The sequence below is a fragment of the Tetrao urogallus genome, assembly GCF_951394365.1.
Source record: "Tetrao urogallus genome assembly, chromosome: 13".
Taxonomy (NCBI): domain Eukaryota; kingdom Metazoa; phylum Chordata; class Aves; order Galliformes; family Phasianidae; genus Tetrao; species Tetrao urogallus.
In genome coordinates, this window is record NC_136826.1 from 15,253,705 (window position 1) to 15,279,688 (window position 25,984).

The 25,984-nt window shown below is 45.1% G+C and overlaps 1 protein-coding gene across 1 annotated transcript in view; it reads left to right on the forward strand.

The window, feature by feature from the left end:
- GPC3 (glypican 3) overlaps positions 1-25,984 on the forward strand; it is a gene marked incomplete at both ends in the record, with an annotated part of 113,276 nt that overhangs the window by 19,518 nt on the left and 67,774 nt on the right. The window lies entirely within an intron of this gene.

Consider the following 25,984-nt stretch of genomic DNA (forward strand, 5'->3'; position numbering starts at 1 on the left):
TTTGCAAAACGGTGTAGTTGCAGTACTTGAAGGGAGCTGACAAGAAGGAGGGGGACCGACCTTTTTACACGTTCTGATAGTGATAGGACAAGAGGGAATGGCTTTAAACTCAAAGAGGGGACACTGAGGTTAGATGTTAAGAAGAAATTTTTTACTTGGAGGGCGGTGAGGCCCTGCACTGCTGCCCAGAGAGCTGTGTGTGCCCCTTCATCCCTGGAAGTCTTAAAGGCTGGGTTGGATGGAGCCCTGGGCAGCCTGAACTGGTGGGGGAAAGCCCTGCCCATGGATTGGAACTGATGATCTTCAAGGTCCCCTCCAACCCAAGCCATTCCATGATTCTATGTGACCCGTTCTGCTGTGTCTTCCTGTGTGCCATCTAACTTCACAAATTCATATGTAATTAGCAGGCCTCTATTAATAACGTTATTTAAAACCCAAGGTTAATGAATGATTACGATAAGGGTTATGTGATATGATTGCAAGAGCTAAATAATGAAGATTTCAGAAAGCAGTTAGCATGTGTTTGACATGCTGCCTGGGGAGGAGGCAAGGATCTTGTTTTAATCACTTAATAGCACTTTAATAAGCAAGACAGCGCGGTAGATGGGGGGGATGTTAGGAAGTGCAAGATGAGCGGTGAGTAGCATGGTGTGGTGAATAGCAAGCAGCAGTTAGGAGGTTTCCTAGCACATAAAATGTCAGCATTTTCAAGTTTGAAAAATCTGACTTGAAAGGCAGCCCCCTGTTTCTCCCAGTGCTGGATTTGCCCTTCTTGTTACAGTATTTTTGCATGCAGTTCCCTGAAGCGTAGCCCTTTTCTTCTAGGAAAGAAATGCCATCTATTCTTGCGACGCAGAGTCTTGGGCAGATATAATTGGTCGCTGTAAGGCCGGATGCCAACACTTCCTTTTGCTTTCATTTCGGTTGCCTCTTTGAGGAAAAACTGCAGAGATGTCCCTGGGTGCATGGGGCAGCTTTTGGGTTTTCTGTTTCCATTTTAATTAGGATCACATCCAAACGGAGCAAAGCGTTTGCCGTTCACTCTCTGCAGGCATTAACAATTCCCATTCTCAGGCAGGAATCTTCCTCTGAGAGCTGACACTGTGTGCTGGCCCAGATAAATGGTCATGGAGAGAGCTCTCTCTCCTTTAACACTCATCAAGTATAGGGTCTATGGGACCCAGCACGGTGTTGCCCAAGTCGGTGCGGATGGTCAGAAGTAAAGGCTGATTGTCAGCTATAGGGCTGCACTGATGGCTTTCTGCAGTGGTAGAAAGTCTTGGTGTCTTCGCAAGTCCTATTTTAAATGTTTTACTTTTCCTCCCCTTGCAAAATGAGTTGAGCAGTTGTTTCTGTATTGGCAGCTGGCTTGTAAGTCAGCCACTCGGTTGCCAGACCAGGAGGACATAGAAATACCTTATAAGCACTTTTATGTTTTGTGATCGTTTTAATTCACCAGTATTTAGAGCCTCTTTGCATTGGTGCAAAGCAAAATAAAACACGGTCTCTGACAGGTGCCAAGACAGGCTCAGGAGGAATTGCTTCAGTCGGGGTCTGAGAAAGGTCTTGAGTTTCTTCCTTTTTTTTTTTTCTTTTCAAAAAGCACTTCTGGGTGTTAATTTCATTGTTTAAGGTCAGATGATGTTGACTGAAATCATGCAACTAATTCTATCAACAAGAAAAGTTATTTACATAACAGATGGAATTTAATTTGGGCACTGCTTCTCCTGCATCTCTCCCTGGTTTGGTATTTGGGTTGCACTTGAAAAAATACACTGATGTCCATGTTAGGGCTGAGTTTATTCTGCTTACCTTGCTGGTGAGGTGCTAAGCCAGGGATGTCCCTTATGGCAACTTACTTTTTATTGGTGTGTTTATGGGCCCTGCTGTAGCTGCCATTCATTTTGCTTGGCTTTGGGACTGGTCTTCCAGTTGCAGCGTTTCTTTGGTTAGTGAAAGGAGGCAGCCCCTTTTCCCCATGTGTGAGGGATGAAACTGCTTTCTGTATACCTCCCTCTCTGCCAGAATCCTACCCTGACTCAGTTTTGATGTCTTTGTAAATATTTTCAGTGTGTAACACAGCAGCAGTGGCACTGTGTAAAGAAGCCGGGGAAAAAAATCAATTCCTGGGAGTTCTGTAGAGCTAGACAGAAAAATGCCTTGTAGCTAAAAACAGATGTTTCAGCAAAAACCAAAATGTCACAGCCTCTATTTTTCATTTAAAAAAAAAAACACAGGCTGTCGTCTTCCATCCTTCCGATGGTGTCTGCAGAGCTGCCCTTGGCTGGGCTGGATATACTTGTGTGGCTGGGGCATCCAGCAGGGGAGTTGCATGGGGGGCTGAGCTCTGTGTACACTGCCTTGCTCTGTTGGATGAATATAGTGGGAGTGATTTGGGATCTGCTCAGTCCGGGGAACGAGTGGCACAGAAACATGTTCCCTTTTGTTGTTGCTTCCTTTGAGGGCCAAAGCACGTGGCACTTGGGTGTCACCCTGAATGAGTGGAAGTGGGGCAAAGGCAGTGGGGATATACAATGAGAAATCTGTCTTGCTGTCTATGATTATTATTTCCATTTTCTACAGTGGAAAATGAGATTGTTGCTTTTATGCTGGACAAATTTCTGGACTCTTGGGAAAGCTTGGAAAGTCTGGCTGGCACCCCTGCATTATTGCTCCAACATGAGCATCCCTCTGTTCTTTAACACCGCTGTCTCTGCTGGAAAAATCTGTGTCCCTTTTACAACCAGTGAAGTTTTAAGTGAAGAATCTAATGAGTTCTGATATTTTTCAAAAAGCTCTGTGTTGTGGTAGGACAAGGATTAGAGAATCACTGCCCTGTTTTTTTGCAGGCTGGTGTGATGGCATTTCCTCACCTGTTTGGATTTCCAGGTAGATAAGATGGCAAATGGAATGAAACCAACTTTCTGCTCCTGAGAGCTGGGCTGGGATTTCTATCTCGCTGGAGACTGTTGTCTGTGGTGTTGTCTTTCTGCTGGAGCCCCCTAAGTATTTAATAGGTGCGTTGACTTCTGAGATTGCAAGTGCTTTGCCGGAAACCCATTTTGTATGCTGATATCCCCTGAGGGAAAGCAATGCTCGGGTTTTAAAAAGACTGGATTCTGTTTCACCCACCTTATATTATTATTACAAATCGTATTATCTTAATTAAACAGGGATCCGCGTAATAAAGAATCTGTTGTGTTGGCAAAAATCAAAGATGTGCAGGAATTGTGATCGTGTTACCATAATTGCCTCAGTGGTAGCATTAATGCTTTTTCACTTCAGTCGCTCCTTGTTGATTGAACAACCTTTTCCGTAGGCTATAAATCTCTCTGGCTCTGCTAATAAAGGACTAAATAGCCTAATAATGTTTCCAAATGTAGCATTGCTTCACTGTTTTAGGAGAAGGCAATTTCTCATCCAAACCAAAGTCCTAACTATGAAGTGTGATCGTATTGTGTCTACGCTGCTCGACTACTTCTGCAGGAGATAGGGTCAGAAATCTAAAAGCACAATATAGCAATGGAAAAATGGTGTTCATTCATCTAAAGCAGGAGGCCAGGAGTCCCAGTTAACTGTGTTTGGAGATGCTGCTCTTTCTGCTGAGCCCCCACTGCAAACAAGGAGGTGCTTCAGCATGCATGTGGCAGCTCTTACATGGAATGAGGGTTTCAAACAAGTGAAGCACAGCTTTGCATCCTCTGCTTGTGCATGTGCTGCAGGCAGAGTGCCTGGTGGGGATGCTGGCCAACTAAGGAAGGTGGGTTTGTAATGTCAGGTGTTCCAATTGGTGGATAGAAACATTTTATGTATTATTTATTTTGTAGCTAGAATCAAAGATCCTGTGATTGTTTTGTTTTTCTTGCAATTGTGGCCCAAGTAAAAACCCCCAAGGTGCTCGACGCTTCAGAAGGGGCTGAGAAGTGTTTAGTGTAATTATTTGTCAGGTAATTAAACGACAGCTTCTTGGAATCAGAGAAATGAGGTACTGACACACACAGCTACTGGTACCATTTACTTTTGGATCTCACTGACACCGAATGCAACTGTCAGCTCCTTCTCTTTTAAATGGTGTTGTCTATTGGAGCACGTTTGTCCCATGGCGTCGGTTCTTCTGCAGAGTCAGCGAGACATCTCTGGTGATGAAGTCACTTTGCGGTTGGAGAGTTTAGATGACCATAAATTATTGTGAGTTGCTGAATTGAGAATGCAGTGACCCTACAGCATAACCCTCCTGTAGGAAACACCCTGATCTCGTAGCTCCGTGAAAAATGCCTCTTCCTAAACTTCTTCATTCTGCAGCCTTCTTTGCAGGAAGGGGGACTGTGCAAGCCTACCAGGGTCAGTGTCATGATGGGGCAGAGATCCTGGGAACACAAAAACTCCTATAATGCAGGGACTTCAGTAAGCAGAGTTCTTCTCATACTATTTTTCACATAAGGTTAGAGGAAAGTGGGGGTGGGGGGGGAAAAAAAGCCAGGAGTTTGGGAGGGAGGGAAGGTTTGGGGACATACAAAAAGGAGAGCTGAAGCAGCAATGCGTTGTGATTTGTGCTGCTCGACAGCATGGTGTGGTTCCCCCACAGCAAGCAGTGCTGCAGCCTGTTAGCACTGCTCTTCTCTCCTTGGAGATAGGCCCCAGCTGCACTCCTTGAACTCGGGTTAATCTGCTGGGCTCCCAGCTTGTTAATGGACTGTGAAGCCCGGCTCCTGAAATCCTTCAGAAGTCTGTGTGTGACCTTTGGTGGCTTTTTCTTTCTGCCTCTGGGATGTAGCAGCTTTCTGCCGGCTGGAGGAGGGCTGATGTTTTTGCAGGGAGCCTTTCTGAGGGTTTGCAGGCTGCGCAACGCTGTGCTACTGAGATTCTGAATGAAGCCAGCAGGTTCAGAGGGCTTAGAGGGATTTTAAGTGCTTTGTGTTGCAAAGGCAAAGTGGTGGGAATGGGCTTCACCTCCCAACACAGCGCACTGGGAAAGTGGGAGAGCTGCCCACCACGCCAGCCTTCCTTTGGAGGGTCTGGGGAAGTTAGTAGGATGCAACAGACAATAAACAAATGGGGCTTAACCTAAGAGACAGTGATAAGCTTCCACAAGCTTGTATGTACTTGAAGATCCTTATTTTGCCTGCAATCCACTTACATTTTAGCCTTGCTGTCGATGTATATACTTTCTGATAAATGCCTTCTTTCGATGTGAAGCAGCTTGGCAACGTGTGCCTTTTTGATTAGCTAAAGTAAAGATTTGCTTTGACACGTCATTTCTTTTGTTCCAAAGCGTCCTGACAATTCATATCTGTGGCAGCCAAACAAGCAGATTTATGTACCAAGCTATTGTTCATTCCTCAAGTGTCACTGCCAAATGAGCTAGATTCTAAGCGTTTGATTCCTCCCCACTTTGCATGATGGGAGGTCCACTTTGCAATAATGAAAACAGTTTTCTTGCAAAATTCAATTAAACAAAATATCAACCATAAATCAGAATGGAGCTCTCATGGAGTTCCCATATGTGCCTATTGCTGCAATGATAGCAGTGGGAAAAAAACGTTAATTTAGTTAATTCCTCAAACTATTGTCTTTGTCTCTTGAATTTTTCTTGTCCTGTCCGTACCTTTCTAGGCTCATTTTGTTTTTGAGATGTAATTCAGAGGGGCATCAGTGCCTCTTGTCTGTGTCCAATCCATTTGGGCAATGCAGCCATCGTTAGCTGGTGCTCTCCCTCAAGTCCTGAAAACCTTCTCTGCTAGAAACAACAGTTTTAAAACAAAAACATCATTAAATTCTTCTTCAGAAATTTAAAAGGCTGCCAGTGAAGCTTTTAGCGTGGAAATACTTTTTCCTATGTTAGGATAAGATGATATGAATGGCTAACGAGGAAAGGTAGGTTAAAATAATCCAGATATGTCTTGGAAAATCTATTTCAATTATGTTCAGTGTGCTTTTAGTGGAGACTATAAATTCTAAAGAATTAAGGGAGCCATAAAGATAAGTGTTACAGGAGAGTATGCCTCACATTTCACCTTCAGAAATTAAAATATTCGCTGTGAATTCAGATGTTATAAGGGTCACTGCATTGCTTGTGGTCATTAATAGCAGGAGGTGACTGTTGGGAGAACTACGGGAAACCATTTCCCATAACATGGAAATTAAATGTGCAATTTACTGAAGATTCCCTTCCTATGAAATGGTGTGTTGACACCAGATTGTGTGCTGAAGGGAACTTTGCTTTATATTTCAAGTTTGCACACGGATGGGCCATCTACACTTCATCTGCCTTGCGTGAAGCAGTGATTACACCAGCGTAGTGAGGTCATTTCATATTATTTTGTTTTTTTTTGTCCAGTGTAGCTGGGCAGAGAGGAAGACAAATAAGTAACCAAGGTGTTAACGTGGGGATGTGAGAGTACGTGGTCGGTCACTGGGGAGCACTGTGCCATGCTGTGTGTGTGCGTGCATTTCTAGGGCTGTATGCGTGCCTGTTAGATGCTGTCTGCTGCTGTTTAGGTAAAATTGGTGTGACAAGCAGCAATTCATTCAGACAACTAGTTGCGCTGCGTTCCAAGCCACTCCCAGTCTTTCATATAACAACACTTCCCACCAGAAAGACAGTAAAACCAATGAGGCACAGCATGCCCTGCCTCCTCCTCATGTCTGTGAGGAGGTGTTGCTGTAATGTAATACACTGCATAGTATTTCTGATGGTGAGAGCTAGGGCTGCAGCTGGTTTGGCTGAGCTTTGGGATGCTTCCTTTAGCGCTCCTGGTATTTGCTTGTTGACAGATATCTGTGGGCTGCCCTCCCTCTGAACTTAAGTATGGGTGCCTGGCTTTAGGGGTGCTATTTGGAGCTGCTATCTTATGGATTCTCTGCTCCTTGCACCAAAAGCCCCTCACACAGCATTTGGTTCAAGGAGTGAGACTGGGGAAGTGGTAATTCAATTTCAACTCTTTGAAAGGGTTGATAACTGCAGGACGAGGGGAAATTGTTTTTAAGTTGAGGGAGGGGAGATTGAGGTTGGATGTCAGGGGGGAAGTTCTTTACAGAGAGAATGGCGAGGTGCTGGAACAGCTGCCCAGAGAGGCTGTGGATGCTCCATCCCTGGAGATGTTTAAGGCCAGGTTGGATGGGGCCCTGGGCAGCCTGGTCTACCATTAAATGGGAAGGCTGGTGGCCCTGCATGTGGCAGGCGGGTCAGAGATTCGTGATCCTTGAGGTCCCTTCCAACCCTGGCCATTCTGTGATGTCACTTATTTTTTTTCTCCCCAAATGGCTGTTGGAAACCAAGCTGTTCAGGGTGAGTTGCTCAGAGAAAGAAATGGGGCAAAGAGCCATCTGTTTGGTTTGGTCTAGAGCCACGTTTTGATGGAAAGCTGTCAGGAAACTGGACTTCAGTGGAACTGGAGCCCTGTGTGAACCTTCCTTAACACCTCCGTGTCCAAAGTTGCAGGGTTTATGCTGAGAGATGGGTTGTTGTTGCTTTAATGGATGCCATCTACATGCATGGAACTTTCTCCTACTTATTAAATTAATGCATGTTGGTAAGCTTACAGGGGATACTGCTCAAACTGACAGAAAACCAGTTTGGAATGATTACCAGATGCCACGTGCAAAACATGTCTGTTAACAAAAATGATTTAGGGTGTAGGGCTCACAGGGTGTTCTAACATCCAACAGCACATAACTGTGAAATATTAGCTTCATCCTGACATCATTAAACGTGATGAATCTCTGCCTCTGACACCATCCTCCATCAAGGAATGCTGTAAAATGCACAACTAATGCTGAGGTGCTTGATTTTGGGGGTAACGTGAGAACTTCAGACATATCTGCTCCATGCTGTGCTCTCCTACCCAGGATCTGCCCATAGTTCCCTCCTGGTGTTGCCCTGAGCACTGGGATGTTTGTGTGCTCGGCTTCTCCTTTGTGAATTATGTACACAAGTGTCAGCAAAGCCTTCCTCTCTGCGTTTGTTATTTCTTCTTCATTGACACAGAGGCATGTGTGATAAAGACTCATCAAAGTTATCATTACGGTACACGTAGCTGCACTGAACTGACTGGTTTGTCTGTAAAGCTCTTTTTGATCTGACTCTGTTTCTGGCTCTGTGACTCATTACTTACTTTCCCATAGCACTCCCTGCTGAAGATCACACTTGTCTTCTCCTCTTGTGTTTAATTCATGATCAAAATAGATTAGTGTTCATATTTGTCTTGCTTTTCAGTGCAGTGTGCATAACAGTAGCTTAAAAATAAAAAATCCCAACAACAAACCAACCTTTCTCCAATACTGCTCAATATCAGAAATAACCTCAGTACGCCTCAGACCCCCCTGCCTGGCAGCTCCCTTCCACACAGAACCTCTGGGTCCGTGGCTGTTGGTTGTCCCTGAGCAGCTCTCCCACCGGTGGGTTTGAGGAGGGGACTGTCCATAAATATCACTTAAACCTCCTGATGTGAAGCAGTTGCTCGGAACTGGATGGAGGGGAGCAGTGGCTGCCAAAAGGCTCTGAGCTTCCCAAAAATCTAGCATCCTCACTGCTGCTCAGTGCACCTCCTTGCCCTGCTATTGTGGCTGCAGGCAGCACTTTTGGGTTTTTGTGCATGTTGTGTTCTGGGGGAAGGGGCAGCTGTAGGGAGCTGTGGGGGGCACGAGGAGGTCACAGGATGAGGATGGGTGTCACCATGCAGAGACCTGGGTGCTATGTTTTCATTGCTAGTTGGTACTCCAGAGTGAGTTGGCCGTGCAGGACTGTGTGTTTTTATTATGACTTTCTGCACTGAAAAGAAAGTTGTGAGATTTAGATGAGGAGGCAATGCAACTTAGTGTGTAACGCCTGGTTTTGGTGGTCAAAGGGCTTGGGGTTCCCTTCCTTTGATTCTGCAGGTAGATAGAAGAGTGGTGGTTCTTAACCATTTTCAAGGATTAAAACATAAATATATGTATGTACACGTGTCAGTGTGTAGATGTATTCTCTAACTTCAGCAGGCTGTAAATAAACACAGTGACTAGTTGAGTGCTGCTGAATGCTGTAGTAACTACTGAGTGTTGAATGACATTGAGATGAAATCCTGTATGAACGTACAACCGCTGCCAAGGTTGGGTTTAACAAAGCTTGTCATTCCCGTGGTTTAAAATGCAGATTGCATGCAAGCTCCCCACTGGCTCCCTCGCAGTGCTGAAGCTTTTTCCAGCACTGAAGTTGGAGCATTTCTCCTGGAATTAGCAAACTGTTCATCATCTGTTCATATGCTTTTGTGAATTTGGCCATTAAAAAGATCCTTTAATTCCATTAAGATGCTTTAAAGCTTAATGGTTAAGAGCATTGGTAACTTTCTGGCAACACGAGGTGGATGTTGCTTTTAAGGCAAGTCCTTGCTCCTACTTTCATGCAGTTAATACAGTTTGTTTCCTCCCTCCCCATATGAGAGCCTTATCTGCATATCTGCAGAGAAAATTCAACCCGACCTTGCTCTACAGCCTAAGATGTCAGGAGACAAATAAAATGAGCCTGCTTTGTTTATTAATGGCCTTGATTTTTAGCCTGATGACTTATTTACTAAACACAGCTGATGCAGGGAGTGCAGGCTTCAGTACCCATAAATCCTCCTGTGCAGAACAGTGTGCCTCCCTGTCCTGAACTCTGCTCTCCTTGGTCGTGGCCACGCTTCCCTTCCAGGCCCCCATCTCACCGTGGCCAGGTGAGGTTCCAGCGTGCTGTGCTCATTCCAGTCTGCTTTGGGATCAGCCCATGTCTTTACTGCTGGTGGGAGGTTTGGGATGTGGGAACCCCAGTGCTAAGTGGTAGAAAGGATAAAGTGGAGCAAGTTATTTTATAGTGGAATAGTTCCTGGGAAACTGCATCAATCTTTGCCTGGACTCGTATGCAAACATGACTTGTGCTGGCATTCATGTGGCTGGTGTAGGGGAGCAGTATGTAGCAGTATGTGATTTGGGCTGCAGACAGCAGCTGTGTGCTGAACCACTGGCCAGATGTCAGCTCCATCAATATAATAGAATCAATGGAGTTGGAAGGGACACTTAGAGATCATCTAGTCCAACTCCCCTGCACTGAACAGAGATACCCACAGCTTGATGATGTTCCTCATATCCTCCTCTTCCTCCTGTTATTGTTTTTTTTAGACATCACATAATTGTCTGTATTGGATGTGTTTGAATAATGGCTATTAGAAGGGAGAGCCTGCCCAATTAATGATGGGTGTAAAATAGAATATTTGTCTAAATGTTGTTGCTTGCTCCTTATGCTTAACAGCTTCTACATTGTGTGCTGTGCTGCTCAGTGATTATGGGGCTTGCTGGCCCAAAATCACAGATTTACTGTTAAAAATACGTTGTTTCACTCCTAAGAGCAAGAATACTTTCCAAATCCAAGCACGTGTTGTCTGCCTTCAAAGCATTCACAAAAATTGGTACATGAGGGGAAATAATAAAATGATCCTTTTCCTTTTTTGAGTGAAATTAAAATATGGTCTTGCTGCAGATGGCTGACTGCAGTGCAATGCCCCATATGCGTGTGTGCAATTACACATTTCATCTTGATGAGTTTGATGCGTTTAAGGGGCTGGCTGTTTGTCTGTCAGTCATCAGATTCAACCTTCCCCCCCTGAAAAAAGCAGGGCTGTTTGTTCTTCGTAACATTTTAGATCTAATTCCTGCTCAGCTGAATGACAGATATTAGCATATTCCTTAGGAAATGTGGCTTGGGTGTATGTGTACAGCAAAGAGCAGTTGATAGGGCACTGGCAATCGCAGCTCGTCTGTTAGTCATTAAGCTCAGCAAGAACAAATGTGTCTGCATCAGATAACGAATGCAGAGGCAGTGCTGGCAGTGGAACCTCTGCTTTAGTCTGAAATCCTTTGTTTCCTAATAAGGCCTCAAATATGAAGTGTAGAAATACCTTGGAGAGGATGTGCCATTGGGAACTCGTTGGTTCCAATGTAACACAGTGCATGAGGATTATTGGACTGAATGAGCTGTGCCCTCTTCCTCAGTGCCTTTCTTTAAAATAGAGAAGACATTTGTTTTCTTCTTGAATAACTCTGGGACAGTCATCCCGTCTCACATCTCCCACCTGTCGATGTTGGAGATGGATTCTGAGGGTCTGCTGAAAGGAGCCTTGTGGAGGGTGAGGTGGACCCATCACCCCATGGACCCATCCACTCGGGACGTGGAGAAACTTGATGATGGGTCCATTCCAACTCAGAATGTTCTATGCTTCTTTAGGGAAAAGTAGCAGAATGCATGATAGCATCTGAGTACACACTGGAAACAGTTCTAGTCCATCAGCTGCAAAAATGATCTTCTTAAGTAAATACCACTTTTCTGCACACAGCATCTATTTTAGTCTTCATGCGTGTGCCTGCATTGAGGGTTGTGCTATTAAAATAACTGTAAGCAGTGCATGAAAGCACCGTGGGTGAAGGCAGCTGGTGCCTCATGGTGTGCAGGAGGCAGCTCTGCTCTGCCCGGCGTGGCTGGGTGCTCCCTGCAGGGCTGCTCTTGATGCTTTGCAGACTTTGAGGCATTGCTGTCAGGTGGGGTTACAGGCAGAAATGAATAACCCTCATGTAAAAGCTCCCACTTGCAGCAGAGAAAAGACAGAGAAAAAACCAAGCGAAGTCTGTCCTTGCTTTGGTCCTTTGCTGCCCTGTAGGTGTCCCAAAGCTGGGGACCACTGTGGGACAGACGTGCTCCAGAGCACGTGTTTCTCTGTGACCTTCAGACAGGGAGAACAGCAGGAGGTTTAATTCAGGATTGTTAATTCAGCTTGTTCAGCATTTCCTTGGGTGTCTTCCAAGCAATTGGGCTCAGAAATTATTTAAAAAAATATATACATTTTTTAATATATTGCCCCAGTGAGAACAATAACTGAGTAAGGATTGCTGGCTTGCTGCTCTTACCCCACTGTGCTCAGCCTCTGCGGTGCTCTCAAGCAGTCCTGGCCTTGCTTTGGTGGCACTGTGCCTTCCTCTGCTGTCCTCCTGCCCACTGCAGGACCTGATGCAGTTGCAGGATGGGGCTTTGGGGCAGCCCCTGCTGAGGTGGGTGCTGTATCCGTGCAGCAGCTCTGTGCTGTACAGGGAGCTGTTAGCTTATCTGCTCCGAGGTCCCTTTTGCAGCTGGAAGGGTATCTCTCTGCATGATACTGGGACCCACTTTGATCCATTAGGTTTTTGGTTTTTTTTGTGGAGGGAGGAGGAAGAGATTCCTGCCAGGGCAAGTTTCCAGTCATTCTCTTGGCAGCTTATTACCTCTGAGCGTTCTTGAGCATGTTGGTGATACAGTCACCCTGACACCCCTCTGCAAGGCAAAATGCTTGTTTCTAAATGCAGATCTACAGTTGCTGCCCCGCAGTGTTCCCCATCCCAGTCAGAAGGTCCTGGTGATAGTACAGCCAAGCAAACAGTGTGGGCAATGTCTCAAACCTTTGGCAACACAGAGGAAAGAGAGGAGGAAAGAAAGAAGCAGTGCAAGGCCTGGAACAGATCTCTGCACAGCAGCGATGATTTCTGTCTGTCTCCCATGCTTGGATCACTGCACCCTGCAATCAATGCATAACTGCAGAGGTCAGGAATTGGAATCTGAGTGTAATGGGCCAATATCCTCTGCTGGAAAACAAGCAGTGATGGATCTGAGCCCCTGTTCTGCACCATGTGGATGTTCCAACTTGCGCTTTGTGGCATCGTTATGAAACCCTCCATACTTGATTTTGTAAAATTATTTTGAATCATGATTAGGCTAGGCAGCTAGGAGTTCTGCAAAATGCTAGGTAGTTACTTTTAATGCTGTTTTATTCATTAGTAAACCGTTTTAGCTGCCACTTTTATCTTTAATACTTGAGCAGCGGAAAGTGCCTGAGGAGGAAAGGAAGAATCCAGAAGTCCAATAAAAACTTTTGATAAATGCTTGCTGTCCTGCACGCAGTGGAGGTGTTCTTATCTCCTGTTCTCTGAATGCACTGCACTGGGGCAGCAGAGCCCAAAGCTGGGATGGGGCTGGATGTGCTGACACCAGAGGAATGAGATTGAAATAGCTGCGATGCAGAGCGTGCATCTCCATCACTGTGCCATTTGCCAGGGACAGCTCTCATTAGAAGTTGACTTTTTATTTTCTCACAAGTGGGGGAGAAATTAATGACCACCCTCATTTCTGCTGCTGCCCTGCGGATCTGGAATAACCAGCAACTCCTTCATGTTAGTGTGGCTTTCAAAAACAGTATTTCGAAATGTCAAGTTAATGTGCTCTGGGAACAATGAGATTCAAGGACCCAGTGTGAGCATCAAATTGCATCTGCTGCCACAAGGACTTCTGGGATTCTCAGAGGCAAACGCACTGGGGAGGTTTTTGGTGTTTTTTTTTTCTTTTCAGTCTTTCTTCTGAAAGCAAAGTTTCCTTTTTCTCATGCCTGTCCTCGCCACAAAACGCGGACCAAACCTGTCTGAGATGGCAGATTAAAAACGAAACCCTCATGAATGAGCAATGCAGCCTGCATTTTTTATGACAGAGGAAAAGCAAACCCATTTCAAAATGTGCATATTTTCTTTTTAGATAGGGGAAAAAAAAGCGCCGAAATAGGAGGGCTGTGGGTGTCGATAAATATTTATTCCAAAGAAACAGTCTCTGAACGGCATGCCTGATGCTTTTAGGCAATTAGAAATCAGCGTTTGTTTTTCAAAGTGGAAGCAGCATTTTCCAGGAGCTTTTGGAACATGGCCAGTGCCAAGTGAGAAGCTCTGCATGGCGTTTTTTGCCGAGTAATGGCACCAAAAGGATGCTCTGATTTATAGGAGGGGTTGTAATGAGCCTGAAATGAAGGGGAGGAGAAAATGGAGCGTTAGCCCAAAGGCTGAGTGTATTATAGAGAAAACATAGAATCACAGAATCATAGAACGGCCTGGGTTGAAAAGGACCATGATGATCATCTAGTTTCAACCCCCTTACTGAAAGGCCACAGCCATGAGCAGAGCAGGGCAGTCAGTTGTACATGAGCAACCAACAAGTCGCTTCCTTTCCTTCCCGCTTCTCTTTCTTGATGTTTTCTTGTCTGCTGTTCATGGATGCACACACCTTGGTTAAACCTGCTCTGACACCAGTTGTTCTAAATGCATTTGAAAGAGCTATGAGGAATGAATGCATATGCACCAAGGTCGTATAAATTAATAATTATCAAAGTGCTCTTGCCCTTTTCTGCCTCCAGGAAAGAAGCAAGGAAAACTTTAATCTGCTTTTTCCTCTTTTGAAGTCTCCCATACAGGATTTTGCAGATAATTTCAGGGACCGTTGTTTTGATGGCGGTCAGGAGCTGAGTTGTCTCCCTCATCTCTACATGTGAATGTTCATTTCCAAGTGTGTTTGGGCTTATAATTAGGACAGTGCAAATAGTGTAATCATGAGCTGCTTGGAACCTGTAATTATCAAAACTTGGTGTATGGAAGATGCATAAATCATGACAGCACTGCTTTCCGGCTGCCAATCAAGAATGGGAATTCAAGCTGCATAAATGCAGAGCGTTTAGGCCAGAAGGTTCTGCTACCATCATCACAGAGGTGCTAATGAAGAAAGTGCTCACCTGTAACTTCTTGTTAAGTAACAACTGAACTAATGAAATGTTGGCACCACTGGAATAATTAGGGTTTTTTTGTTATTGATGAGCTGGACTTTATAAGAGAGCTATCTCTAAGAGCCCAGATCATACTGTAGAATCAAAGAGTTCCTATGGTTGGAAAATACCTCTAAGATCAAGCCCAACTCCAACACACACTCCTACCATGGCCATGACATGTCCTTCAGTGCCACATCTCTACAGTTCTTGACCATTTCCAGGGACGGTGACCCCACCACCTCCCTGTGCAGCCTGTGCCAGTGCCTCACCACTCTTTCAGGGAAGAAATATTCCCTAATATCCAACCTGAACCGCCACTGGTACAGCATGTAGTGATCAGCTCTCATCCTGTCACCGCTACCTGTGAGGCCAACCCCTCCCTCCATGCCACCTCCTTTCAGGCTGTTGTAGAGACCCCCGAGGCTGTGCTCTGTGCTGTGTGCCATGGTGGCTGGAAAGAGGAAAACCCAACCTGTCCATCATGGTGCCTGAGGCCATGAAGACCTTGTAAGTCCATTGTAATTTTAAACCATTTTGATAATGCTCCCCTCAGCTTTAATGTTACACATCCCTGTGTATGTACCTCAGTAATTGAAAGGATATTGGGCAAATTTGATCTGTCTGGCTTTGACTTATGCTGTCCTTATCTTGGCCTTTGTGTCATTAAGAAAAAAATTGGTATTGATCTCAGACTATACCACTACATTGTGCTGCAATTTTTCTTCCTTACTAGTAGAATATAAATCGATAGAAGGCAGCTGCTTGAGACGTGGGCCAGAGATGGTGCTGTCATTTAGATATTGTAAATTCAATGATAGCTGATCAAATCAGTGTGTCTACTGTTCCAAACCTGACATGATTGAATTGTCAATAAAAAAGATTTTACAGTAAGGGAAGGAGAGCTGGTGGTGTAAATGCTTGGAAGCCTCACAAAGTTTGATATGAAATGAACCAACAACGTAGGCTATGACAGTATAATTCCAACCACTGAAATATTTGGATACTTGTGTTCTCACTTGGAAATGGAGCTCTCTATGGAGGAAGCCTTTCATTACATCTTGTTTGAAAAGTAATTACTCGGCGACTGTGAAAAACGGATGGCTTCTTCTGAAATGAAGATAGCTTTTGTATAGGGAAGAGCTAACAGAAGCAGGGTAGGGCTTGTCTGAACAAAACATTTGTAGTTCCACTGTGTTGGGTGGAAGGTTATTAACGAGTCTACTCAGAAATAAATGGTGCGGCAAGGAGTGTGACTGATAGATCGCTGGAGTGAAGCTCTTCTGTGTTGCCTCTGTGAATGTGAAATCAGAATATGGTCCAATTATTTCCTGGACTACCAAAAGAACAGTGTGTGGCAAACCTCCTCAATCTTTTCTTGGGAATTGAGCTGAAAAGTGGCTTTTCTTTTTCCAGTTTCTTGGTGTGTGACACTGCTGCCAGGTAGAGTTGGGCACTCCAAGTCTTCTCTCCATGCACATCATCCCTCCATCTGAGCTGTGTTCTGCTCCTCTTTTTCCCTCCTCAGCTGTTATTTGGACCATGCTGGTGGCTGGCAGCTTCCTGAGGATGCACTAACTCAATGATTCGTGATTGACCACACGCTTAATCTCTTTATTGTGTTGACCAATTTAACTAAATCCTAAATCCATTAGGTTCTCTCAAATTGCTTTACAAGTGTCCGGAGGAGGTGTTTGCAATAAATCCAGTCTAATTCTCCCTGCAGACAGGGTTTTAAGGTTTCAGTTCTAGGCTATTAGAGGAGCAGTGTGCTGCAGGAGTGGGTTTGCACAGGAATGTGAAGGGTGACAAGCAGTTCAGCCTTTTTGTTTGCTTTCTGCTGCCTAGTTCACTTTCTAGATGGAGAGAGCAAGCTGGAGAGTGGAAAGGTGGGCTGAGAAACCCGCTCTGCTTTGGAATGGAAGTGATGTTCTGGTTGTTGAAATGATTTAAAAAGCACCAAAAATCTAACAAACTTTACATTACTTTGTTTTACTCCCCCCACTCTCTTTTACCTTCTCGAAGTACAAACAAATAAAGTGTGTCAGTGAAATGAGCCTTTCTCTGTCTGACTCCTGCATGGGTGCAGCAGTGGGAGCACCCAGAGCTGGGCTGAGAGGCCTTGGCATGAGCTGTAAGGCAGCAAATTGCACCCACTTCAAGTACAGTTATCATAAGGCTGGTAATTTAAGCCAGACCTTTTAAAAATAAAAAATAAATTGTATTTGCAATGGAGGAAGACTGTGTGCAGTCAAATCCACCTCAAAGTACCTTCTGAAATGCTCACCTTCTGCAGTGTCACTGACACCTCTATTTTTTCAATCTATGATTTTGATTTTGGTTTTGCCCCGCTTAGAGCTGCAGATACACCTCTCTGCTCGGGGTGTTTGCATGGGGACAAAGTGGAGCAGAGTCCTGTTGCTGTTGGAATGGTGGTGCACACACGAGGGGTTTTCAGCTTTTAGTGGCAGTTGTTCACGTTAGCTGAAGCTTGTGAGTCCCAGTGAGATGCTGGTAATGTTCTGCTCTAGCGGTTAAAGATGAGTGAAACATGAGTGTTCTTCATGAGCATAGGAAAGATGAATTTGCAGAATGTTTTGCTGTCTCATTTCAGCACAAGCATGTGGTTTTTGGTTCCCATAACCTCAGGGCATTATGAAATCATGATTAAAGTCCTGAGAACAATGTGATCAGCATTAAAATTGGCAATTTTGAAAAACGATACGTTGTGAGGTTTCACTTAATTTGCCTTTCTTGTCTCCCAGCACTGCGGGTCACATTTTCAAGCTTTTTCCCACAGCGGAGAGAACCCAGTTTGTTTTGGTTTTAAATTCTCAACAGAAATCCTACGTTATCCCCTCTGCAAATCTGTTTCAACAGATTCTGCAAGCAGTGAGAGCAGTTCCAGCACCTGGCAATAGGCTCAGCTTCTATCGAAGGCGAAGTTTTCCTGCAGGTCTCATTTGCTGGAGTGAGGAATGGTCTGGTTTTAATCCTGCCCGTAGTTCCATACTCATAAGAGTATGGAAACGTGTGCCATGAAAAGAGCAGACTTGCTTGGTAAAGGCCTGTTTAATGTGTATCTCCATTTGAGCTTTTTAGGGAGAAAATAGCAGGGGGTTTGAAACTGGGTGGTTATTTTGGTCCTTCTCAACCCAGGCCATTCTATGATTCGCTGTATATACAGACTGGGCAGTAAGGAGATGATGCTTTTTGATGGGAAATCAGAAACATAGCAGCTAACTCTGGGCAGCAGATGTTGGTGGCATCAGTAGCTTTGGATGTTGCTACCTGTGTTGTTTCATTACTTTTGTACTCTCTTTACCTGGGTAGTTGTTTTTTCATATACAACTAAAGAATAAATCACTGTGCAGACTTCATGGAGGCTGCAGGCAAAACAGAGTGGCTCGGCAGGGCAGGAGAGATGCGTCTGGGTGCCTGGAATACAGAGGTTCTTTGGTTTGGTTTGTGTCTAAGTGCTCTTTGTTTAACTGATAGCTGCTCACTTTGTTTAACCGATAACACATGTTGTGCTGTTACTGGTCTTGACCTTTTCCAGTTAAACTGGCTTAAAGTGGAAGTGTTTATGGGGAGGCTCTGCAGCCCTGGCGTCCGTGGGCTCTTTGTCTGACCCAAGGGGGGACTCAGTGTCTGCCAGGAGTTTGCACAGAGCTGCATGTTTGCGAACTTCAATGGCTTTTGCTACAGAAGACTTCTAACATCCCCCCCCACTGCCGCCCCGAGCAGGAGCTGCTTTTTCCATTGCTAGTTTTATTTTGTCACTGGGGTTTTATTGCAGTTTCAGATATCTTGTGTATATAAAATGCCATCCAATTGGCAGAAGGAGAAAGGGAGAGAGGCTTTTCAGCAGCAACTTTGGCTTAGCGAGCGCAGAAGGATGCTATGTCCTTCTATCAGCATACACTTTTCTGTTTTAAGAATGGGATGCAGTTTGCACAGAGAATGCTTGCCCCTCTTCATGGCAAGAGCCAGACTGGTTCCTAATGCTGGTCCCAATCATGCAGGTCTTTCAGTCGAGAGCTTTCACCTCGAGGTAATGAAGCTGAATGGATGTGGGCACGGCTCAAGGCTGCCAGGCTTTAATTTCTCCTTCCTTCCACCAACCTCTTCCATATTGCTGCTGTGGGAGGCTCTGCAGCAGTGGATGCTGATGGGAAGATGTGAGCTTCCCTCTCTCAGTGCCAGTGGAGGAGCAGCAGCAAACAATCAGCTCTGATAGCAGAAAATGGGCCGGCTGCGCTCCTTCTTCAGGGGCTGTAACAGCTCCCATTACTCCGTTATCAAGAAGGATCTGTCTCTGACATGCCTGAGCCAGTCGGTTAAGTGCAGACCTCACAGGAAATTAATCTTTTTGATTCTTGACAAGAAGACACGAAGAAGAACTTTTTGAGGGAAAATATTTTTCCTGGCAAGCACAGGTGGGCTTGGGGCAGGGATTGGGTCAGGATTCTCTGAATTTGACCCTGAGCTTCATTCCCTTGAATATTCTCCTCTCCGTGAATATAAAATATAAATACAGTCAGGTCCTGAATTGTACATCTGCTGTTGTTACCTCCTAGAGATGGCAATGCTTCCATCTGGAAGTGAGGAGAAGCTTTGAAAAAGAAATCTGCCCTTTTATTTGGTGGCGAATGTAGAGGGAAGTGTGCAAGCACTAAGCACTACCACGTTAAACACCCTAACCCTATTCCTATTTGGCCAGGTCGTGGAGCCGTGTGTCTTCGAAATGACCCTCATGGGCTCATGCCCTCCCTGTCCAGCAATAAACTCATTCCCAGGACTAATGGTAAAATTCTGCAAGGTGTGAAATTCCTGGCTTGAATAGATTTACAGTAAGTTAATAGGTTTTGCAGCATATCTCTTGCAACCTATTTGTGGTAGCATCGTTTTAACATGCAGAGTAATTGAAAACATTGTCAGGTGATGGGATTTATTATCCTCTCCAGCCTCTTTTTCATGCCTAGGAAAGGCTCCATAATAAACACAGTGCTGGCAGTAAGGAAATATCTTGTGTGGAGGTGTTCAGAGGGGAAGTGACTCTGGTAATTTTTCTTCAGAAGAACAGATTCCATAGTTAGAAGTGCATGCTTAGCAAACACTACCAAGGGTCATTTCCTAAGGTAGGGAACTTCTTTTCCCACCTCCCTGCTGCCCACGGTCACAACTCATGCTGGTAGATGCCACTGTGCTCTTAGCACATCGCTGGTGTCCATCTGTGCAGGATGTGTGCCTTCAGGAGGCACTGAGCTGCAGAACGCACGTGTCTCAACATAGCAGCGCTGGGGATGAATATTTAATGGTGCCAGACAATGTGTTCTGTGTTGTTTCCACGTGCAGCCCTTGAAATATGCAGTCTTTACTCTGAGAGGTTTATGCTGGAAGCATCCTTTGGAGAAAGTGTTTACTTTTTACAAGCGTTATTTGTCCTTGCTACTTTTGTTATCATTATTTATAAATCAAAACTTATATTGATCCGGGGATTATGCGCTAAACCACGTCTGAGAGTGGTTGCTCTATTACTGAGCAAACCAGCTGCCATCTAACTTTTGGTAAATTTATCGATCCATGCTCTTTGTGTTTCTCTTTAGAAAAAGAACAAGCTGAATTTTAATTTACTAGGAAGGCAGCTGAGCAAGTGGCCCCTTCTTCAGCAAGGGATTTACGCCTGTGAGGAACTTTGGAGAGATGAATAGCGCTGTTACCTTGCAGGGATTATTCATGTTCTTGGAGGAAAGTCTGTGCGGAGCAGGCCGCGCGGCCTCGGATTGATTTCTGGCATCAGTGTTTGAGTTGCCTTCCTGAAAGCCAAATTCTAATCCTGCACTCCAGTTACCATGAAAGGGAGTAAGGAGACGATAAAACATTTCCTTTTGGGAAAGGAGTGTTAATCAAATCAGGTCTCAATCGTGGGTCCTGCCCATGCATCACTTAAAAATGAGCGAATAAAAAATTTAGTGTGGGAGATCGATTCAAGTTAATTCAAAGGTAGAGTCCAGTTTTTGGAAAGGGCCAAGTCTGGGAGCTGGGGCCTTGAGCTGGGGATGGTGCCTGGGGTTGGTGTGTCTGCGATATGTTGGGAGCGATAGCATTTGGGCTCTTGAAATGATCCACACTCTCATCTCCATGCAGGAAATCCCCATCCTCCTGAGATGTCTTTAGACAAAATCAGCCTGACATCACTAAATTGCTTTTGAGAGCCTTGTCATTGCTCTGTCTTGGGAAGAGCTGCTCTTTAGGGGAAGAAAATTACACCGATATTCATTGCGTTTGACTCTGTTGCTGAGCAAATGTCTTTCCTGAGTTCCTAGAGCACAGGTAGGAAGCAAAACCAGAAATAAAAGGCTTGAGGCTGAAGTGCTTTAAAAACAGCCAACAGGTACCCTTAAAGACGTGCGAGCCCTTCATGTTACTATAGGGATCAAGAACTGATTTTCTACCATTTGCTTTTCATCAGACAGTTGAGATAACTTTAAAGAGAATTTGACCAGGAGAGATTAGAAAGGAAGGAATTTGCTTCTTAAATAAATAGTCTGCTCTCCATTGTTGGAGACTTAACGGCCGATAAAAGCCCTCTGAAATGAAAGGGAGCCTGGAAAACCCGACTCAGATCTGCCTTGCTCTGAAGTGAAGGAGACCAATGCACTTCCACAAGTCTTTTTTCCAGATTTTTCCAAGTCAACTTAACCCAGTGGCTTGACTTATCTTCATTGATTCTGATGAATAAAGGAATTTGCTAGTTGGGCAATGTTGGAAATAGCTTATACATCTTAGTTTAAGGTAAATGCAGGGAGCGCACATAGTGGTGTCCTGTGTTTTAGGAAGAGCTGGCTGCCAGATACTCACCTTGTAAATTTGAGACAGAATTTATAGAATCACTTGTCTTCTTTCAAGCACAATTTGTCCATTTAAGAGGCAAGCTTCGTATTTGCTGTCATTATAACACCATTATTTTGGATGTTGGGGCCTCCAATTAGTAGAAGTGTGGGTGTTGACCAAGAGCTGGTTTCTGGGGCACTTTACCTTTATTTTTTCCCACTGGTGGGTAGAGATTGTTATTTTTGCAACAAAATGGAGAGAGAACAGTGATGTGAATTGGAGTGTAAATATTTGCGGTAACAACGGTGAAGGTGAGAGTTCCCCAGAGATGTGACATTAGTTCTGAGCACATTATTGATATAATTACAACCTAACAAAAGCTTGGTGCTTTCAGTGATTTGTTTTGTCCTCTTGGATTGGTTTAATTAACTTTTTCCCTTTAGAGGGAAAGAGGAAGATATGAAATATTGGGAGTGTGCATATTTCTGTGAAAGAGAAATGCTCCTCCCTGGCCCTGAGCCCTGCCAGCTCTGTGCTCCCACTGCCCTCTGCACAAGTGGATGGTGCAGATTAACATCTTCTCAAAACAAGAGCCTCCAAATAGAATCATAGACTCATTAAGGTTGGAAAAGTCATCTAAGATCATCCAGTCCAATCTCAACTCACCAGGTCTATCCTGCCATCCGTCCACTGCCCCTAAAGAAAGAGCCACTTTCTTGCAGCAGAAGCCCCATACATCCCTCTCTGCCTTTTCTTGTGCTTCCTCAGCTTCAGCTGAGCCTGCCCTTATTCCCCCCGCTCCCCTTGGCTTTGATAAAGAATCATGTTCATCCTCCCCTCGTGCCAGCCTTGACTGTTTGCATTTTTAACTTTGCATTTTTAACTTTGTCTTTATTAAATTTTCACGACTCTCTTAAGCATTCACACATCTGTCAAGGCACAAAGCAGAATATTCCTTGATGCTCCGAAAAACAAATTATACAATAGATGTGCAACCCATATTTAATCAACAGCGCTGCAGACGCGTGGTAAGCACAAAGCTCCTGGAAAGACTTCTCCTTTGAGGAGTTCTTTGTCAGGTGGTCTGTCTTGGGAGTTCTTCTTGGGAAGCCCACATGGAGAGTGGCACCTCGGAGCCCTGACATTAAGGGGTTTGTGTGCAGGATATGAATAATAACTGGGTGAGCCGCAGCGTGACTAATTGCTCGCAGTCGGACGGCTACCTGCAGTGCAATGGGAGCGTGTTCTCGAGGCATTTGGTGTGGGTCTAATGAGGAGTTAGCATTCAGTATTTTTATGAAAAACTTCAGGGAGTGTGTTTCCAAATGCCAGGGCACTAAATAAGCTGAACAATTAAAATGAATGGGTTTTGAGCCTGGCATTTTGATGGACGCAGATAATTAGGAGAAGATGCTCTCTGATGAGCAGAATGGTACGGCTTTGGCTGGTGAGCAGGTCTGCCTTTGGAAACCTCTACCTTGGATCCTGTGGGAGGGCATGGGGGAGAGGAGCCCCCTCTGCTGTGGAGAATGGACACGGACCTCTCCTCTTTGCTCTAATGGTGATGGAGCAAAGGGAGAAAATGTGAGCCCTGATGGCTTGAAAGGGGGAAGACAGAATAATTAAACTGTTTTAATTTCTATTACAAATGCTTTGAAGCTAATCTCATAATCCTTGGGAGCTCGAGTCCATAAATTTTATCATGACACTATTGCAAAAGTAATCCAAATGGCTGTCTCATAGTCGAGGAGTGAAAAACCCATTTCCTAAGCTCCAAATGTGCTCAGAGAAACAAACCTTGTAAGAGCAGCAGTGGCACCATCTGATGGGCTTTGCAGTGCTACAGACAAAAGTAATTATGTTGCCTAGAAGAGCTTTTGTCTCCAGATAATGTTGTTAAAAACTTGCACAGTAGTGTAAATCATAAAAGAACAAATCTGGAGTCTGCTCTTATTGCTGCCAGGGGAAAAACTCTTGGGTTTTGTTTCCTTTCTGCTCAATATACTGCAAACCTTTTCCAAGTTTGTAAATAAATATTACCTGCTGTTTGAAAAATGGCTCACAGTTCGTCTCACCAGCAGTGCCTGTGGCAGCCAGGCCATTATTGCAAACAGTTGTTTCTCTCTTGGTGAGCTCCTTTGTGTGTCTTTCAGGAATACAGGCTGCTGCCATGAGGTATTAAAGAAATATTTCCCTCTCCAGACCTCACTCACACATGGATGCCTATGGCTGCTTTCTCAGTTTCCCAGCAGTGCCACAGCAATTGCCACGTCAGAAAATGTCTTGGCGAGCTTGCAAAAAAGCAAAAACTTGGGGGACTTTCTTGATGAATATTGGAATTTCCCTCTGTGAATGCTAAAGTGTGTGGTATGGCTTCTTGTGGCTGAGCATTTATTTTAAACATATGGGACTCTAGACCATTTGAAACCCTGGACCTGAAGGTAGGAACTTCACCTGATTGAGTTAGGAACATATGAATTCACGTGCCACAAGATCCTATTGGAGATGGCACCTGCCCATATGTGTCAGTGTGATGGCGACACAGCATCGTCCTTCCTTCTTGACCACTGCAATTCACCCCGAGGGGCTTGAGGGGAGCCCACACTTTTCAGTTCTTGCCTGATAAATGTGCTCTGGAGTAAAGGTTTCACTGTTTCATCCATCCTTTATATCCCTAATAAACCACCCTTGCCAGAGCTCATCACTAGATCTACAGCACAGCTATGGAGCTTTGCAGCTGGGGGTGCTGTGCCTCATGTCCTGCACCACTTCCCTTGGTTTCACCTGGCAATGAGAAGTTAGAATAGTTAGGTTAGAAAGGACCTCCAAGGTCATCAGATCCAACCATCCATCTACTGCCAACATTGCCTGCTGACCACGTCCCTCAGTGCCACTGTTCTGGAAAACCTCCAGGGACAGTGACTCCTTGGGCAGACAGTGCTCCATTGCTCTTTCAGAGAAGAAATTGTTCTCACTATCCAACCTGCACCTCTTCTGGTGCAGCTTGAGGCCATTCCCTCCCACCCTGGGGCAGAGCAGAGTGGTTGAGCTCTGTGATGCACGCACAGTTACAGTGATGGAGACAGTAACACGTGAACCCTGTGCTGCCATGCGTGCTGGAAGGCGGGTGCAAGTCTGCCAGTGTGCCCCATCACTGCTGTCAGGATATTTGCTCTGCTTCGGCAAGAGCTGAGGACCAGCATCTTTAAATGGCAGGGTTTGACAATATCCTTGAAATGAAAAAGAAAGAAAAAGAAATAAAAGCCTGAATTGTCCCCCAGCAGTCAGAACTGCAGGAATGCCATGATATGAGTTTTTCCCAGTAGCAAAGCCCTGAGCACGGGGGCTGACCCACACACTTCCTGCGCTTTGAAGCACTCACAGCACGGCTCTGGGTTGTGCCTGGGTTTTAGTGCTCTTGTAGCAACCGCCAGGGGATTTGGGTGTGAGATATTTTGGATCTGGGAGGCTTTTTGTTTGGGGTTTTGTTTTTTTTTTGGACCAAGTTTTATTATTTCTCACATCTATTAGCGGGGCAGCAGGAGGCTCCGTGTGCCTTTGTTGTGCCTGTTGCGCTCTCTAATGGGTATATGCAAAGGCTCCGAGGCACACGAAATAGGCACTCTCAGGCAGCTTGATGAGAAAAACGATGTGCGTGTCACGACCCTTGAAGCAGTGGGACTGTGTGTGCGTGCTGCTCTGATGCACGCTGCTCTCAGTTCCTTTCTGCAGCATCTCTCGCTGTAGGAGCCTTGCATTGGAGCCTGGAATATTTTTCTAATCAGCGAAGGGTCCCTCGGCTCTGATGGTAACTTGCAAAGCACAGAGGAGCGAGGAGAGGGAAGACGGGGTGACTTTTTATAAGGGAACTCACAGAGAGGAGGTTAAAGTCGAGCCGTGAGCACAGCATGAGAATCCTGGCACTGTTAAAAACGCTGCCCCAAAAAGTGCTTTGTGTTCTTTGTTCAGGCAAAAGCTATTCTGGTGCTCCTGAGGATAAAGGAGAAAAAAAGTTTCATAATCCCTGTGTCCTATTTAAAGAATTTTTATTTTTTTTCCTTTAAAACTTGCTATAGTGGAGCAGCCAGAATCTGCTTTCCTACTGCTGCTTTGGTGGGGTTGCTGGCACCAGGCAGGTGAAAATGTGGTCTGAATGGTTGCGTTTGGTCATTTCTGTTCCAATCAGTGCTGACAGCGTAGTTTTCTGCATGCCGGAACGGGAGACAGCAGGGAGCATCAGGTCCCTGTGTGCATGGTTTGTGCTCGGGGGAAGCAGTGTGGAGTCCTGGGGGTGGTCTGGGAGCTGTTGGGGACCCGGCACTGCCTGTGGCTGTGCTGATCCTGGATCCCTGTGTGGAGGAGTCAGACCACGCACAGATGCATCTCCGATGAGAAAAAAAATGGAACTTATGGCTTTAAAAATTAAACACGCCCTTTAATTATTGAACATGGATGATTTCCATGCAAATCGAGCCTGGGTGCACTGGGTGCAGGTTTTCACAGTGACACGGCTGAGAGCAGCAGCGTCGTGGGGT